Below are 10,198 nucleotides of genomic sequence, written 5' to 3' on the forward strand. Positions count from 1 at the left end.
ACAAGCACACAAACACAATGGTTTCTTTAAGGCACTAAAGTGCCTCCCTCAGCTCTGTTTCCAGAGATGCATCGTCAGTGAAGACTTGAATTTTTGACAATCTGGTGGTTTGAATTCAACATATTGGCTTTGCATTTCTAATATTACATCTACATGTTTCACAAAGGAACTGCTCTGAAGATAAATTATTAGCTTTTTAGCATGACTAATGTAAACTTTGGTGTTTTAATTAATTTTGAACAACTTTTTGAAAAATTTGATGACAACCCCCCCCCCCAAAAAAAAAAAAAACAACTGCAACTGCTTTGATATGTTTTTCTCCATCTAGAAAATTGATTTCTAAATCATTTTCAAAAATATAAGGATTTTCAAACATGTTAGGCATATTAAGGATATAAAATTTTGCATTTCCTCCATTTCTGCTAAGTCTGTCTTCCTCTTTCTGCATTTCAGTGAGACAACCCATGATCTGAGGTATTCAAAATTTCACTAGGACTTATTTTGAAACTGGTGTCTAGGCTCCGACCTCATCACTCCTCAAGGTTATGCTAATGTGTTCGCATTGGGGTGTGGCGATAAAAAAAACTCTAGCCCTTTTTTCTGAGCTACAGGTAAATGGTGGCAATGGGGCTGACAGTGCAGGCAGAGGGAGCGCCTAAATGGGCTGTAAAATTGGGAGGGTGTGTTGATGGCGACTGAGGGGAATGAGGCGTGTCATTTTTGCATTTGCAACAGTGTTGCTCAAGTTGCATCTGCCTAAACTAGCCCCCCCCCCTTTTTTTTTTGGGTAAGTTCTAACATTTCTTGCAATCTAATTTGACAACGTGTACCTTAAATCTGCTCAATAACCAATTTTTCTTTTCTCAGGTATGCAAGGATGCAGAAAGAAACAACACATCCAAACATATAGATTATGACTGGAAAGATGCCAAATTGAATTCAATTGTCCCTTAAAGCTACACAAATCAATACATAGCTTTCATCAACTTTTTTGTATAAACAAGAATGATATAGCGACGCATATTGTTAAATGGATTGCAACTAGGAACAAACACGGAGAGAAACATCACCCAGCTTTTCAATTCCTCTAAATTTAATCAGGTAAAGAGCACGATAATTCATTCAGGTGTCGTCCAGGCACAGTTAGAGGAGTATGAGTATCGAACTTCTTTTTGCTGGGTGGCAGAAACATGACTCACAAATTACTTTGCGTCTGCTTGGATATGCAGCGCGCTAAAGGGTTTTACTATAAAGTCAATGTTGTGTTTTAGGCTTGTTTTGTTGCCCCCTGGTGGCCAGAAAAAAAATCAATCCGAGTGCTTCGGCAAAGTTGACGTGAACAAATTGGAGACTGGCTCGATAACAAGCAGCTGGTTCATTAGGTCGGACCAGTTGTAAAAAGTTAATGTTGCTCACAGGTTAAATAACAACTAATGGCCGTAAAATTGTAAAGTTAATTCTCCTTCGAATGTGGCGACCCCTGATTTAAAATGTAGCTGCAGAGCCTAAAAAGATACTGCTGCTGTTTTTATATGATTATATCTCATATTATGGGTCCAGTGTTTAACTCATTATTAAAACCAGAAAACGCACATGCTGTAATGCACAAGCCGTATATTGTACGTTAAGCTTAATGGTCTATTAATGAAGCAAATTTGAGTCAGAAAAGTCCAAGAATCCACTCCGTCCACTTATGTGCACCGTTCTTAGCCAAGTAAAACAAACAGCCGGTTGATTTTGCAGAAATAACTAGACAGAGAAAAAAAAAAGTTTCTGCCAAGGCTTGGAAAGTTTGACAATGATGGAGGTCTGACAGGTTTGTTTGACAGGAGGTGTGAAAGGATGAAGGAGAAAAGGAATTTTTGACAAAGACATGCACAAAAATTGTTTAAAATTGCATGCATTATGAATAAATGTGACCTGATTCAAATTGTTCAAGTGTTGATGTTTGAGTGTGAAGTAAATACTTAAAAACATAATTTTGCACCGGAAGTCAAGGAAATTTAAAACCTTAAATAATATCTTATTCCAGAATTGGAACAAAGACGATGAAAGTATAGAGAGACAAGGCTAAAATACTAATAATCGTGGATTAGAAGTGTTTTCATTATGATGAACAACCAAAAAAAAAGGATTTGTCTTCAAAATAAAAAAGGCGGAAGTTCAGGAGTGTTTTAATCCTAAATGGGGCATTAAACTCATTGTTTCATATCAAAAAAGATGAAGTATGAAAAATACATCATTTCTAATTAATGAGGAAACCTTTGTGCGTAAATGTGATGGAAACAGTCTTTCATTGCATGCAGTCACACAAAGTCACATCAGCAGGTGAGAAGGTGAAATGCCTCTCTGCATACCATAGGTGACACTGTTGAACCATTCGCTGCAGAGATACAGCATAAAAGAGAGAGGAGCAAAGACCAGAGGGAGAAACTGAACTTTCAGGCCAAGGTGTTCACGAGCATCGGAGCTGCAGGCTCCATGTTTCTAACATCTACCGGATCTGTAATATTTTAGCTGATGCAACTAAGCGTGACTTAGTTCTGCGTGGACGCTGCATTTCATTGAATCTGTAATCTGCACGATGCAAATGTTGAATCCCGTCTACATCTTCTCTTTCATGACCTGGTTAACTCGAGGGAGGTGTTTGAGACGTGCAGCTTATGGCGTCAATCTTTAAGCATGACATCATGTACTGAGCCCTCCAGCGTAGCTCAGATGCTTCTGCAGAGTCATCTGGAAACATGAAAGACCGAGACTAAGTTGAAAAGCACACGGTTGTAAAAATGTTTTGCATCTCCTCCTTCTGAAAGAGCAAGGTCGATGAGGAAGCAATGTTTGACCTCACCTCCTCCTCCTCCTCCTCAGCCTTTGTTTGTGTGCTGTCATAGAGATGGAATAAAACATGAATATGTGATCATGTTTGTGCTAATGAGCGGATGAATGCTTTCACTATAATCCTACCAAGACTCAATGAAAAAAGCCTTCGGCTAAATGTATTTTATTATACACGCTTCCAAACAAATAAAAAATTAATTATTATTTATATAAACAAAAACTATAAAAAATGTTATATTAGTCAAAAACTAAAGAATTAAATGAAGCACTTTGATAGAATTTAATAATAAAGAAATACACTGAATACCTTCATGAACTAAATTCTACCACTTTTAATTTAGTTTCTAATTACCTTTTATGACCAACAGCAGGATTTTTTTTTTTTAAACGTTTTCTTACAACGCATATTTAATACATAAAATAAATCAGGCGCCAGTCAGTCGAACTGCTGAAAGTAAAATAATGGCTATGAAGATGAAGACTATTCCGACAGATGAGACAAACTAATGAAGCGCTCCAGAAATCAAACCCATCACAGTCTCTCCTTCTGTTTACGTTTGGGAGGACTTCCCCATCGGTTTGCGCTCGACTTCTAAATCTTTCATCAACTTTGGGTCTGAGGAGGTTGCGGCTTTCCTTTCCACTCACAGTTTGAGCCGTTCAAAATTTCATGAGCACCCTTTCTCTCCATTTTCTAAAAACTGATTCGACAGGATCGTGATGCGGGGTGGAAACCGAGCTGAGAGAGGGAGTCTGTGTTTTTGAAATGGGAAAAAGAATGTGAGTGGTTCTACATTATATATGTAACCCCTCATAATGTCCTCTGAAATCTTCATAATTGTGTTTTTACCCCATTTTTTAAATTTATTTGATGGAAACATACTTTATTTTTGTCAACTTCTTTCCGACTGTTGAAATGTTCATTTTTAAGCCAAATGAACATTTCAGCAGCAGCATTTGCTGACAGATTGATCTGAATAAGTTGTAGATGCATGCAGCGGCAAACGACTCCTATTTCATGTTACTCCCAGCAAAGATGACACAAAATCACTCGGAAAGTAATAATAGAACCAGAAGCTCACACATCTGGGTGGGTGGAGTGTCCATTTGGCGAGCTGACGTTAGCGGCTGTGGCAGCCCACGGTGCAGATTCGAGAAGTAGGTCATCCCCGTTGACCTGGCTCACGCAATCGAAACACACTCTGCACATGTGTGTATGATTCAGCTGCTGAGAAAATGAACTCGCAAGAGGCAGAAAATGGCAAACGCCCAGTGACATGATAGAAACAAACGAGAGAAGGCAAGCAGTTCGAAACGATGACGCCTGGTAAACCGTTTCTGAAAGCATCGCTTTGTCGAACATGTGCTTGACCTAAAACCTGAATGTCATCACAGTATATAAGAATCAAAATGGAGGACGTGTCATCGCTAAAATGTAAAATATGTTATCACGTTGAAGCTATCGCCACAGAAAAGAACAGAGCTCAATTATTCATTTTCTATAAATTATAAACCACAACTTCTCCTTTCTTGTGTTTTCACTTTTTTTTTAAACAGGTCCCTCCCCTCCATATTTAATAACAACTAAACCTTCACACACACCTTATTCACTTCAATCTGTCAAAATTCAAACAATCCCTCCACAATTTACTGGATTTGCAATTCAGAACAACCGTAATCTGCTTTCATGGCGCCGCCATGACGGATTAACCCCCCCCGGAACTTGCGGAGAACAACTTGTCTCGCTCTCCATGTCACGGGTCAAAGTAAATTTCCTCTGTTTAAAGATTTGAACAGCTTTATCATCTCCCAAACACCTTAAATGCAGCCATGAGGAAGTCACACTGCTATACTTCCTCATAATGTACAGGAAAGTCTAAATATTTTTCTGCAGCGTTTCCCTGATAAATATTAGTCTTAGGTGCTGCTTTTAGGAAGTCGGTTATAAATCTTGCAGTGCTGGAGGGTTTTATTTTCATGCATACCACTCTGGCTTGCAGATTTAGGGAATGAGAGTCCAATTAGGACAGAGGAATAAAAAGTGTGCATGAAAACAAACATGGCCTAAAAGCTAGAAACTCCACTTTTAGACATATGTTGAAAAAGCTTCTCTGTTTGCATCTCTCTTCCTTGCCTCTTTGACCTCTTCCTCCACTTCTCCCATTCCCTACTGTACAACACCGCCCAGATTAACAAGTTAACAGCATTAAACCCGACCCACCCCCTCGTTTCACAAAACACAAACACACCAACTCTTTGTCTCATTCCAGACACCCTGCCACGTTGATCCCTAATCCGCTTCCTACCACACTGGCCGTGACCAATCAGGGCCTTTCATGTTCCAAAGCCGTCAGTCACACCTAACGGGATTGGCTAGTTGTAGTCTGGGATACCAGGGCCATTAATGATTCCGATAAAGGGTGACATTTGTAATTTGTGTGTGTGTGTGTGTGTGTGTGTGTGTGTGTGTGTGTGTGTGTGTGTGTGTGTGTGTGTGTGTGTGTGTGTGTGTGTGTGTGTGTGTGTGTGTGTGTGTGTGTGGTCTGTCTGCTGACGTGACCCACATTGAGTACAATGCTGCCATATTCGGGGGCAGAGATTAGAGGGGACAAAAAACAAGTGTGTGGCTGTCAAGGACATATTTCATCGGGGTGGATGATCTTCACGCCTGTGATCCTGCAACACACACACACACATACACACAAGCACACGCACGTGCGCACACAGCATCGGATACTGAGCTTGAGCACGATGCCCTTGAAGGTTACTCATGTTTCGCCTCCTTCAAGGTCTCTTAAATTTGAGGACTGTAATATACTAAATTGCCTTTATTTAACCTTTAGTCAGATTTTCTTTTGGGAATGGTATTTAGTGTGAAGTATTTAATTAAATTCATCATTTTCCATCATACAATAAAGTTGCCTAAATATCAGTGCTTGGGATTCCTTCTGATATAAAACTGATTAACCTCTGTGTTGCCTTAAGGTTAGAAAAAGTCAGCCATTTGTTTTAGTAGCAGAGAAAAGCAGCTTCAATAATGTCTCTTCAAGGTGAAACTTCTGTAAACTGACTTAAAACATTAATTTTGAATTACAAGTTGCTTTCATCACAAAATTTTAAAAGCATTTACACGCTACACATGTAGAAAGAAATGGTGTGGGCTGCAATTTGATACCTGTAAGATCAAGGCATCTAAGTTGAGTGATTCACAAACTATTATTGGATTCTTCATTAATGTGTATATGCGTTGGGGGTATCTAGAAAAATGGAAGAATAACATTGTGTAATTGAATTTCTTGTGCACATGTGTTTGATTTTATCAAAACATTGACAACAGGGTTCAGGATGTCATCATTTCCTTACAGTGTGTGTACTAGAGATGTATTTTTATTTTTATTTTGTTGGTTTTTCACAAATGCTATTGCATGGTAAAAAAAAAAAAAGTTCACACGTATTTTTAGCAATAATAATAATAATAGAAGTGTATTACCTATTTCATTTAGTAAATACACACACCGACAGATGTTTGTAATTTTTAAAAAAAAGCCTTTCTGAGGAAGGGAAGCCAGATGGGAACACAGTTTTTCATTAAAAACTAAAAATATGACTACAATTGCATCTTAAAATTGACTTAAAATCTATATTTCAAGCGTGAAGCAAAGTAAAAATTTAGAAAGTCAGAATAACCCATGGGTTAATTAGATGTTGTTGTTGTTTCTCTTGCGACTCCTACGGGGTAATTACATGTTTTCCACATTAAATTGTCTCCAGAGAGCAAAGACGTGTTAGATAATGCATTAGTGGGATAATAAAGCCTGGGTCATGTGACTGAGGCAGATCTGCACATCTGACTTGAACTCCTCTGGTGTGTTCACAACAAACACAACCTTGTCAGCACGTGTTTACGTCCTAGCAATCATTTTAACCTCTGAGAGTTACTACATGAACCATCTAAAGGTCACATATTCCATCTTTTTAAAATAATTTCAACATGCATTTCTTATTTTAAATTATTTATAAGACGAGAAAAATGCCTCCCGGTTAATATTTTTTTCATGTGTTCGAAGGAAAACGGGGGATTTTAACTCTTGTTATAGACAGAAGTAACTTGTTAAGATGGGAATGTTTTTACAATGAGGATTCTTTGGAGGTCACATTTAACCTGAGCATACCTCAGGTGACCCTTTTCCTCATAATATTTACCATGTGTGTGGCTTTGGAGCGCCTTTACGATTAGATTAGACGTTTTTCAACCACAGCGTGATCAATGCGAGGGAAGCGACACTTGAAGATCCAAAAGAGAATGTCAAAAACTTATTAGGCATTTGACTGGAGGCCTCCTCGAAGGTGGAAATCTGAAAATGATGTGATGTGACTTTTTAACATCTGCCAATCTGCAGGAGGTTAACCAAAGCCCTGCATGCTAATACTATGGCGTAGCTTCAAATTGAACAATACGGAGAGTAAAAATTACTCCACCCCAGTTATGCCTGACACCCATGAGGTGAAAGAGTGATTATGTTGTTTCTAAATGAAAAAAACTGCAGCAGGTCATATTTTATCAAAGTGAAGAAAGCTAGCTTTGGTTTTTTTGTGGCATTTGTGAGTTTTATTGGCCGCGAGATGGTTGTAAAACTCCAGGATTTACTGTGATAATTGAAATATGGTGTATGATGCAAGTTCTTTAGCATTTCTGCACTCATGTTTATGACTACACTTCAAATGATTCATGAAATCATAGTTTTTCTTCTCCCTGTTTGCATTTAGCAAAGCAAAAACTCATGCTACAGCATATTTTCTCTACAGTCTTAAGATAGCTGTATCAAAATGGTCAACTACTCTCTATTTACTGTTCAAATCCCATTGGTAATAAAAGAAATTTGCAAAGCAGTCTACTGTAAAGCCTGGAATCCTCTCCACACTACTGAACAATCTGCATAAGTTTCATTGAACAGATTGTGCCCATTGTGACGAATTTCCATGGTAACACTGCACTCATCTTATTCGCTCGGTGATTAGAGAACGCACTGGTGTGAATAAAACTAACTGAATTGGAGTGGAAGTGACAGGATGAGAGAAAAAAAAAATATTCCGGGCTGTCTTTGTCCCGTTCAAAGGATGTTTAGATAGCAATTAGCAGTTTGCCCCTCCAGGGATTTAAATGGGAGCCTGCTGATGCTTTGAAGATCAAATTAACCAATTATAGAGAATCTCATGAGTTATACCTCCCCGTTTTAACTGGCAAGCACCCTGGAGAGATAACAAGATATTTTGCGGGCAAAGAAGGCAGCTAATGTTGTTAGCGTGCCACCGATAAACTTTTCTCCGTGCAGGTTGCACCTTTCCCTCCTTCCAAAATGAATCAAGATGACAGCACAGGAAAACAGATGACAATATGACCTTTGTTTCATTTGTCTACGTGGTTCCCACAGTCAGTCTTCAGATAGATAGAACAGAAAACAGACCTGAGAGCTAAATTGCTTTTTCCAGGCTGACAATGCCGCTGAAACATGTAAAGGGAAACAGGAAAAGAAACACCAACAAGGCTATTGTTACTCTGTTTGTCTGTGTCATGACAAACCCAGACTATAGACAAAGCTTCTATGGACTTCCTGGTCACAATTTTTCAAAGCCAAACCGGGATAAGTCATGTGTGTATTTATAGAGAGTTTTTATTTGATAAAGCGGGTCAAATTTGGTCATTTTCTACCATAATTAATAAGAAATTGAATTTTTTTTTTAAAATATTGACATCACAGTATCCACCCTTCCTGGAGTTCCTAGACTCAGCCATTGTCTACGGATCAAATGCTCAACCTGGATTTCCTTGATCCCCACGACCCATTGCAGGTGAGAAGGATCAGCAGCACTGAGCCCCCCCACTGGCTGCCAGCTGTCGCACACACGCTTTGGTGCATTCAAACACACACACACAGAGACACACGCTAAACTAAACACGCCTCGGCACACTGGAGACGTGTGAAACCAACTGACCTGACCTCTGTGAGGATGATTATACATCACCCCATGTGCTACCTTCACATGCACTTGCAAAACATGGGAAAAGTGCAATCGCTGTCAAACTTCTTCCCTCTCAAGGGTGAAAATCCAAATATTTAGGACCTTTAAAGCCACACATAATCAAAAAACACATCCAGTCATCAAGTGCACACTCATTTCAAGCATCCCTCAAGGCACCGTCCCCCTGTCTTTATGTCTTGATCTTCAAACAACCCAGCAAAACATATAGTGGCTCTTTGAAATTAGGTCATACAAAATACGCTCACATGCCTCCCTACCCCCACATGCACGCACATTCAATGCAATGTGTTTGATTTGGTCAGAATCCCAAAGTGTCAGTCCGTTACTTCTTTGGTTTTGGATCCAAATTTGTTTTGAAAGGAGCCATTCCAACAACCGGGTAAATTGAATCACAGCAATTAGTTTTCCATTGACGCAACTGATAGATTTAAAGCAATTAGTCATTGATATTGTCACAGACCACATGTTATAAATGTACATTCATTAACTGACGCTTCAGTAACTTTCTTCAAGACCATGCGCAGATGGCTCCACAGCACTCATTGGCTGACTCCCGAAGCCACTGCTCTATCATTATCATTCCATTAATGCTGGTGCTGGAGCTTCCACTCCTCTTTTCCCCTGAGAATACCATCTGAGCTGAAATGAAGATGGATGAAAGTGCGTGGGAAACCCCCCAGGGGACTCATCCAGTTAAGTAAACTAAGAGGAACACAAACTCCCACTGAGATCAGTCCCACATACAGGAGGCACAAGAAAACAACCTTCTCCTCTTACCTTCCACATGATTAAAATCCCATCATCCACTAACAACGTGAAAAAGAGAAGAGAGGGAGAGAGAGAGAGAGAAGTAGGAGGTAGAGAACGGTGGCTATCTTTCTCTCTCTCCCTCTCTCTCTCCTGTGTGGGACGAGGTGGTGGCAGGAGAGGCAACGGCGTGCGGCGAACTTGGGGAGTCAGCGAGGATGAGGATGTGTCTCCGTGGCTGTGTCATCACCCCTCATGACATGCTTCCTCCCCTGCCTGTGTAAGCCTTTCCATCCTGACCCAGAAGAGAGAGAGAGTGAGGGAGAGCTGGGGCAAACTAATGCGCCTACACACACCCCCCTCCCCTCCATATCCACTCCTCTTCAGCCTCCTCCTCCCAGTTCCGCCCTCCCTCCTCTATTCTCATGTATTCAAATCTACCAGCGGGCCGCCCTGCCTCTTAATGGACCAATCGCTGAAGCCGTGAGGGTGGAGTCCAGACCGGTAGGGAAAAATTATAAGTTAGCAGTCATCCTGTGTGTGTCTGTGTGTGTCTGTGTGAGTGTGTGTG

General features: G+C 40.0%; 1 protein-coding gene across 1 annotated transcript in view; it reads right to left on the reverse strand.

Annotated features, from left to right (window-relative positions):
• The window catches only part of LOC137591507 (E3 ubiquitin-protein ligase Midline-1-like), a 30,419-nt gene extending 20,479 nt beyond the window's left edge, over positions 1-9,940 (reverse strand). The window contains exon 1 of the mRNA XM_068309557.1: positions 9,658-9,940. The gene's annotated coding sequence lies outside the window, so the exon portion shown is untranslated. The remainder of the gene's footprint in view (positions 1-9,657) is intronic.
• Positions 9,941-10,198: the final 258 nt, after the last annotated feature.

Source organism: Antennarius striatus, chromosome 24 (genome assembly GCF_040054535.1).
Source record: "Antennarius striatus isolate MH-2024 chromosome 24, ASM4005453v1, whole genome shotgun sequence".
Classification (NCBI taxonomy): Eukaryota; Metazoa; Chordata; class Actinopteri; order Lophiiformes; family Antennariidae; genus Antennarius; species Antennarius striatus.